Consider the following 9,505-nt stretch of genomic DNA (forward strand, 5'->3'; position numbering starts at 1 on the left):
ATTAGGATATGATGTAATTGATACCTTGTCAATCAACAAGGAAGTAAAATTCGTAAAGGCTGTTAGCCCTTCCACTCCAGAAAATCCACCTGAACAAGCTTGTACCCCTGAGACACCCAAGTCCTCAATTGAGATTCCAACGGAAACCATCTCCGGAAGCATTCAGAAGAAGACTCCAACCAAGGATCAGCATAGTATCCGAACGTCTCATAAAGGTAAAACTAAAAACTTTATTCCTTTCAATAAGCACTGTTATTATTGTAGAAATAAAGGTCATATGCAAAGGGATTGTAAAATTCGAAAGATGCAAAACACTCTATCATTTGTATCTAAAGAATTGTACAGTGTCATCTCCAAAAACCTCTCAGATCATCACTGTTCTGTGAGACAAACGAATTATTACAAAAATTCAAAATCATATCCTAAAAGAAACATTCCTAAAAGGAAAAATAATAGAAAAGGTAATACATTTATCAATGGGGATATGAGATCTGATGTTTCAATATGGAAAGATGCAATGTCACTAGAAATGAAGAGCCTTCATTCAAAGTCCACCTACAAGTGGATACCAAAATCTGAGAAGGTTTCCAAAAGGAAGTTGTCTAAAACAAATTCTAAGAAAAACAATCTTGTTGTAATCTAAGACAAAGATGACTATGAATATCTAGTGCTTAGGCTCAAAAAGGATCTAGAGATATCCAGTGATATCAATGTGAAAGCATCTTTCGATGATTTGCTACACTGTAGAAAAATAAAAAGGGAGTTAACCAGGACTCTATGACTTCTCAAAACTTGTGATAGCTTCTTTGCATGCTTAGGGTAGGTTTTTGTTTTGTTTCGTTTTTTTTTTTTTTATTTTGAAAAGCTTTCCTATTTGAGCTGCAGCCTTGAAAAGGGAAAACAAGGGACTATTAATTGGTCTGATTATGCTCTTGCGATATAACAATTATGTGATACAATGCTTTCTTCTTATGAAGATAGTGAGGAATACTTAACTGTAGAACAGAAAACCATTCTCATTATGGTTGTTCTGCATCGAGACTGGCTCAAAGAAATAATTGTTCAAACAAGAAGTGGTTGCAGACAAGTCTGTTGAGACATGCTTCAAAAGTTTGAACACTGAAGAAACCTCAATGAACAACAAGAGCACCACTAGATATTAAGTTATATGCTGTAATACTTAATCCAGGAAAATAGACATCAATTTTTGATTTCTTTCAAATGATTGTATTAGGTCTATTATGAATAAACTATCTTATTATTAATAAAATTATTTGATTTATAATTTTTCTTGTGATAGTTTATGTTTACAAAGCCTATGCTTGAATGCTTTATCTTATTGCTATGTATGTTTATGGGATAGTTGATTTCGGTTTTATTACCTTGATATTCAATCTCATAATGTTGTGAACCCTTATGGTTTGGGTGACTTTTTGGTTTAGCAGGATTAAGTTCTAGCCCATGTTGGTAGGCTTTATCAAAGGATCATGAAGAGTTCTGATTGAAACAATATGTGAAAAGTCACAATTTGTTGAATCGTTTGGTTTAGCATAAAAGCATATGTGTTTCGGGGTTTTCAACTTTTGCTTGCAATAGTTAAAAACCGGTTTTCAACCTTTCTCTGGTAAAGGTTGGTTGTTGTTATTCTTTTGTTTTTCATAAGGATGACAACATAATGATATTTCCATATCAATTCTCCCTAGAAGAAGATGTAAATATATTGGATAAGAGGATGCAAAATTTGAGGTAACGAGTTTGTTAGTTAATCATTTTCTATTTAAGAAAAGCCTGATTCTATTGCGTATATTTATTGCTTTTGCTTAACAAAATTTCGGTACAATTGATGTTTTATTCCATTATTTGTGTATGGATATGTGTGTGATTCAATTGGTTCCAGTTAATAAAAACTATTGTTATCTTGCTTTATTGTTTGATATCAATTGTTTAGGCTTACAAAATTTCGGTGCAATTGCTGTGCTTTAATGTCTATGTTGTTTCAATTGCTTCCGGTTGAGGTGAATAATTATGCAAGTTGATTTATTTAATCTGTATGAATTGTTTATGGCTTAACGAAAGAAAATATTTTCAGGATGAGTTGTTTAGTCCAATTCGATTCCAGATAAGAGAAACTGAGTTAATTCTGATCTTAGCTAGACTTATCAAAGTGGAGGTTTCGGTTATTCAAGCATAATCGAATGCCTTAACCAGAAATGCTAGTTAACTAACCCAGTACTTGTCTTGTTTAAAAGTTAAAGTTCTAAGTTATATGGTTTATTAGAACCTGATGAAAAAAATAGAGTTATCTTTATTTTGGTCTTTTCGGACAAGGGATTGTATTTGTACAATCGGTTTAGCAAAGGAACTAAGGTACTTAGTCGATTTTTTGGTTTGCTAAACTATTAGGGAAAATTGCTTCGGGAAATTGTTTCCTTGGAAACATATCAAAACAAAATTACTTTATAGTTTCGGTTTTGATATTGGTTATCAAAAATGGTGTGTGGAACCCTCGTGCTTAACTCTATAGGTTGCAAGTCTTGTGAGATTTGTAAGATCCTTTCGGTTTGTCCTTTAATTTTTCGTTTCTTTGTCATTTTGTGACAAAAATGGGGAGAAATATATGGAGTAAACAAGTGATACTGGTATTGATTTATATTGATTGGTATCACTAAGGTAAAGGACATTGGTGCTTAAACGTTTATCTAATGAAAGAGTAAAGGCATATACTAAGGGGGAGTAGCATATCATATGATACTTGTAGTTATATGGACTACAAAAGGAATAACAAAGACGTGCGGATTGATAAAATCTACCTATCTTACCTTTAAGGGGAGTATTAGCTTTGCTATTATAATGTTTACAGCAGTATTTATGGATTGAATGTATACAGGTTATTGTGTTGTTGAATTCGGGAATCAAGCGTATGTGTAATGAATTCTTGTAATTTTTTTATTTATATGATGTAAGAGTTTTGTCACTAAAATTGACAAAGGGGGAGATTGTTAGAGCATAGCTCGGTTGAACCCACCAAGCTTTGGTATGTCAAGTTTGGTTGTCATATTTTAGTGAGCCAAAACTCATTTAAAGAGTCGTTTGATTATGTACTAGAGTGAAGTTCGTATAGGCTAGCTTGAAAGTATTAGGATATGAGACATTACAAGTATTGAGAAGACTTGAAGAAGTGAAGAATTAAGAAGCTACAACGACAACATCATCCTTCCGCTTGAGGTTAGTGATATTTGAATTGAACTGTTTCATTCCCTAACGTATCTTTCAAGTCGTGCATATTGAAAACATAACTGCGAAGCATGAATGATTATACTCTAGTTAGACGTAGTATTAAGGAATACAATACGAGGTTTATTGCTTAACCATTAAACTTTGTATATAAGACATCGACATAATCGTTTGAATGCTATTGTGATTATATATGGGTATAAGATGAAGATTTCATCCTAAGAAACAATGTTTTACATTCGTTTAAAGGAAGTAAATTCATAAACTTGTTTTGTGAATCGAAAGGGAAATCGCCAGGCTTATTGGTATTGTTATTCATTGCATATCGTTTGAACTACCAATATGTGTGATTAGTATAACCGCTCATGACTTGTTTATGTTCTTGGTAAAACTATTCACAAAGACCTGACTTATGTATTGGTATAACTTTTATTAGTGAAACCGATCTTAGGTAATCACCTGAGATGGTATGATCGATTTAGGGTTATTGGTATGACCAACTCTAGGCAAAGGGGAACTGATCCTAGTAAGAGGTATAACCTATCACAAGAGGGGAATCGATCCTTGTAAGATGTGCAACACATTCTTAGACATTGGGGGAACCGATCCTATGAACATGTGCAACCGAATAAAAGTTTGTACCATAAATATGTGGGACCGATCCTATGGACATGTGCAACAAGGGGGAACCGATCTTATGAACATATGCAATCGGCCACAATCTCAGCCCAATCTGAGCACGTTTTGTGTTTTTAACACAAAAAATTATCCAAAAATATATTTTCGAATTTTCTATTATTCCAGAAATATTAGAGATGCCGAAAATATATTTGGTTAATGTGGAAACGTAAAAAGATGTCGACATACTTTGAACACATGCAATAACGCTTTCCTTTTGTTGTTCAAAGATATTCCTTAATAGCTAAAGGAAATCTCGGATCGAAAAATAAGTTGAGAATCTTTTAATTAAGGTTTTTAATTTTATTTTTGGAAAATGAAAATTAGTAATGTGCATTTACTAGTTGGAGATTTTCTAAGAGATTTTCGGTCATTATTTGGACAAAGCATTTCCGGGAATTATGGAAACCGAATTTGGAATATATTGCATATCTTGAGAATATTTTCGGTTTTGGAAATTCCTTGGTGTCCAAACTTCCTTGGTCTATAAATATCAAAGTTTGCATTTCTATCAAACTAATCCTCAGATCCATCAAAACTACCTCAGTTGTGTTGTTACTGGTGGAGCCGCCTATTCGAAGAGGAAAGTAACCTAATTAGGCGAAATCTCTTACGGCCGCCCAGTTTAAAGACTTCTTTGGGATTGAGAAGCTCTATTAGTACAGTTGGTGTGAAACTAGATAATTGCGGCTTATCTTTTGTTTTCGATTGATTTGATTGACTAACGGTGGTTGAACTTTGACTGCACCTAGTTTGTTTATGCTTGAGAATCTTCTCTTCTGATATAAGATTCACTCAAACTAGTTTGTTTATCCAACTATAATCGGTTTATCCTTGTGGTAAATTGGATTGATTAGTTGTGTAGATCGGCATCAATACAATTCTTTGTGATTAAAAGTATTGATTGCAAAATCTTAACAATTAATTTGGTAGTTGTTGATAAGATAGATCTAAGAACCTTAAAAAGGAGTTTATCTTATACTAATATAAAGAAAAGAGGCATTTTCACCAGTTTACAGTTAGATGACTGAACTGCCCCTCCGTATTCTTTCCCTCTTCTTCACTTTTTCGTGAATCTCGACCAACCCAGGGGTATTTGGCTATTTGATGTTTCTTTTCTCCAACAACCCATCGAAAGAACGAAGAAGAACTTGGAACCCTCTACTTCCATCAGATCGAGCTTCTGCTTCTAAAATTCTATGTCAACTGATCATAATCATATCGAGCCACATCGGTTACACACTGAACAACACTGTAATTCTGAAGCTGATTCTCGGAGTATAATTACTCAATTTCATTGGTAATATCTCAAACTCAATTGCAAAATCCCCAAATCGAGTGGTCTGAAAAAATTGAAATCTCAGGATGAAAAAATTGAAGTTTCTGATATCAATTGAAATCATAAGAGTTGAATTGGAGGATTGGGTTGTCTATTTATAGAGCCTAATGCACTGATGTACTTTGGAAGCGAAACAGAAGCTGGAACTTGGAACTGCAAAGTTTGAGGTAAGGATTGTATTGGTCATATTTACTGTTCTATCTTAAATCCCCCACATCCCCGGATAGAGGGAGGTATAATATATGTAGGAATTTAGCTGGACTGAAATTTTGATTAAAATTGGGGGAAGTTTGTTTCTGGGTCTGTAAGTTGTTAAGGATTTTTCAGAATTTATATACGTTGAATGAATGGATTTCTCCGTTTTTGCATATTAGTGTGGTTGTTGTTGTTGTTGACGGTGAGCTGTGGTGGTGGTGATTTTTTTCTTCCATGTGGGTGTTTTTATTGTAACAATTTAACATTATGCAAATAAATACTAATTAGGGGTTTTCTCTGTTAATATGCTTGAATGGGTTTATGCTTTAGTGTGATTGATTAAGATAAGCGATAACCACATTTTATAATAAGTGGGAGACATATCAAAGAGCAATTTTGGCTCTCTGAATTTTAATTTGTGAAAAATGGTTAGTTCTTTATGGAATCATGGTATTCGAAGACTTAAGACAAACCAAATTGATATGATCCAGGGAACTATCTGAACTGTACAGCTAACTCTAAAACGAACCATTAGAATGCTAGCGAAGAAAAAAAACTTACCAAAACAGAGATAACGGCAAGTAGCTAAGTCGTTGATATATAATGTTAAAGGTACCCAAGGAACTACATAATTTCGCGACTGATATGCGTGGATTGCCGCCATTGACCATTGTATAGGCAGGGATCAAAAGAGTATGGTGTGTTCGCATCCAGTTTTAGTATTCAGTCATAAAATGGTAGGTTAAAAAGAGGGTTCCATTCGATACTCACATGTTCTACTATTATGTTCAAAATTTTGTTGATTCATTTTGGTTGTGTTCAGTTTTATGGTTGACGGGGAACGATTTGGTCTTCTTATTATGCAAGAGGTTACTATTAATTTATTTTATGGATAAATTTTTAGTGATATATTGAACTCTTAATATTAATGCCTACATTATCTTCTTTTCTCATAACTTTAGGGTGGTATTTATAGCCAGATTATAGCCCAGTTTTGCTAGCTTGGAGAGTGATGAGTAGTGAACTCGATAAGCTTCTCGGCTGGAAGATTAAGTAGCAAGAAGTTGATACCTATGAAGAACAGTGAACGGGTTGTTGCTTCTGTATCCAAATTGTTGCACAACTGAAATACTGAAATATGACTAGAAGCCGAGGAAGGTGTTGCAGAACCCGCGGGTTATAATGGAAATCGTTTGTGCCACAAGACGGAAGTGAAGGGTTCTATTATGATGAAAACAGTTGGTATAAGAACTCACGTCGAAAATGTCTTCGCTACTATATATAGAATTGCCACTTTGCATATAAATATACTACATGCTTTTTGAGTAGGTAGATTTATTATACCAATTTTGTGAAGTCATAACCATGAGCATGTTAATATGTACCTCTGCGAAATTTACTTTAAATCCATTCCCAACCTTTGTAAACAAGAACTATTTACAAATGGACTTATATAATCAACACAACAAAGTTTTTGGTACAATGTTCTATAGCTTATGTGATCGACAATAAAAGTTTTGGTCAGGTGTTTGTTGGTTAGTTCATGAATGGTTTGTATTAGAAGTTTTGGTCAGGTGTTTGTTGGTTAGTTCATGAATGGATTGTATTAGGTAAAGTGAAAAGGGAGGCAGCCAGGCGCATCGCGCATGCGTGTTATACTAATTGAGATAAACGGAAGAGTCTTTTGTCGAACTCATATCACTTGGTTGAAAAGAGTTGATACCAAACAGATTTGTTGTTCCTTAATTGTTCGGAATACGAACCAAAGGAAGTGTTCCAAGTACGTGACTTATTACAAGTTGGAGGAGTGGGAATATAGAAGGAACTAGGTGAACTATAGGTTTAGTTGCTTGGTCTCAACTATACGAAGTTGATTTGATTTTGTATAACGGCTTAATCCTGAGAGTATTCAATTTTGGACAAGGTCCCGGGGTTTTTCTGCATTTGCGTTTTCCTCGTTAACAAAATCTTGTTGTGTCTTTTACTTTTCTATTTCCGCAATTATAATTGTTTTTATTATATTAGAAGTAAAATACACAAACGTTAATTCATATTTACTTGATAGCAATCCTATTGTGTTTGGTTAAGTCCGAACTTTTTATCAAGTAAACATACTTCGTTGTTGTATCGTCTCGATCTCGTATTCATAGACGATCACGCAAAGTGTGAACCGATTTGTTGTATTGTCTCGACTCAGTCCATAGACAATCACTTTCGGAGAAGGGACTTATAGGTGGAAAAGTGATTGATTGAGGTATATTTGGGTACCCTCGTCTTTTCAACACAAATCTGAAATTTTCATCAAGTCAATACACCAAGGTCGCACTTACAATCAGGCAAGCAATAATAGGAGATCTTACGCACCATGGAAACAGGGAGGAGCTGCTTCACCGAAAATAAATAGGGGAAAGAAAATAAGGAATAAACTCAGATGCGTGAGTTATATGAAAGGAAGAAACATTTACTTTGGGCCATAACGATCGATCAAAGCCTGTCAATGCTCATGGTCGTCCAAGGTTCGTGCTCGTAGCTGCCGCTCCTTCCCTGCTAAGATCCATGGTCGTAGCCACCACTCGTCCCTGCCAAGATTTATGCCCGTAGCCACCACTCCACCCTGTCAAGGATCGTGATCGTAGCCCTCCAAGATCCAACCAACTTGTTTTGTTCCCACGAAAACGCAGTCTCTTCTGATCACAGTTGCTGCCAAGAACCGTTGATGCTCGTTTGTTGATACCAGTCAGAGCTTCATCATAGCAACAACCACTACGGACAAAGGTAATCCGAACTTGTGCATATTTTAGTTTCCCATGGAGGAAGTAATAGAATCACCAGTACGGATACAAGATGGTGATATCTTTATCATGGTCAACCCATCGACCATACAAGATAGAACCATGTAAATCATACTTGGGGACTGAGGCTCAACAAGGAATCCCTTCACTGTCAAGAACCTTTTTAACTCAGAAAAGACAGTCAACCAAGAAGCCATAACCGTGACAAGGTCACCACTTTTCAAAGATGCACCGTAAGGATATCATCACCTCCCTGTCTGGAAGGTGCCTGACCGACAAGCAGTATTTGGTTCAACCATCCATAAATATTGTTATCAATGAAGAATCAAAGAGGAAATTCGCGCCTCAGCAAGCCAGACCAACCGAATCATGTCTGCCACATCACCTACTCAGAACTCAGTACCGCCTACCCAAGGTCTGCACGAAGCTACGCATCAACAACCACATCATTCGATAAAGTCAGATTCAATGTTTCTAGATTTCCAACTTCCTATGGATGGGGTGCATGGACTACCAGAAGTTTGGATACGATACAGGTTTATCAAGTGCGACTTCCGCCTATTGATTAACAAATGATGGATCTAAAAGATTGCCGCTTTCGTCAATTCGTCAACCACCTTACCAGCAAATGCAATGGAAATACATCTTTCAGGAGAAAATAGGCTCAAGATAATTACACCTGGGGATTGCCAGCAACGGATGCCTTCACGTCCCTCAACCAGATTATTTCTGATATCAGCATCATCACTGTCAAAGCTTTACGAGCCGTAGGAATTTCTCAACATGAAGCCGTACACGTGCATCAAAGACTCCAAAAGTACGCTGCAAAGATATTTTCACATATCTGGCCATGTCATCAGATCTAGTACGCATCTACACCTCCTTACAAGACCACATTGTATTCCCAAGCCGACTCAAAAATACAGCTCTTGTAACTAAACAAAAGTGTAACTGGGGACTTCTCATCGCATCCCATTCCATAGAACAATCCAAGATACAGAAGATGTTTCAAAGGATGTCGCTTGGAACGAAGTCCTTGAAGACTTGATAGCAGCACGTCGGCAACGGAACGCCTCTCAGCTCGTCTACTTCACTTAACGGCTTCGGAAGATTTTCCCCATACAAGCATTCCAAGCATATCATCATCGCAATCAGAAGGGCAAGAATAGGCCTATGAGCTAAAGAGTCAAAATAAATACAATTTCTTTCCAGTCAATGCTCAGGAGTTTAAAGAACATTTTAATTGCGACTCAGCAGTCCAGACACC

The 9,505-nt window shown here is 35.9% G+C and overlaps 1 long non-coding RNA gene across 2 annotated transcripts; it reads left to right on the top strand.

Annotated features, from left to right (window-relative positions):
* Nucleotides 1–5,058: 5,058 nt before the first annotated feature.
* LOC113357623 lies at nt 5,059–6,926 on the top strand. 2 transcript variants are annotated; one of them, XR_003363733.1, is made up of 2 exons: nt 5,059–5,418; nt 6,409–6,926. It is a non-coding gene; the product is annotated as an uncharacterized LOC113357623 (long non-coding RNA). The 2 variants fall into 2 exon arrangements; XR_003363734.1 differs by having other exon boundaries at nt 6,423–6,926.
* Nucleotides 6,927–9,505: the final 2,579 nt, after the last annotated feature.

This window comes from Papaver somniferum, chromosome 3 (assembly GCF_003573695.1).
Source record: "Papaver somniferum cultivar HN1 chromosome 3, ASM357369v1, whole genome shotgun sequence".
Taxonomy (NCBI): domain Eukaryota; kingdom Viridiplantae; phylum Streptophyta; class Magnoliopsida; order Ranunculales; family Papaveraceae; genus Papaver; species Papaver somniferum.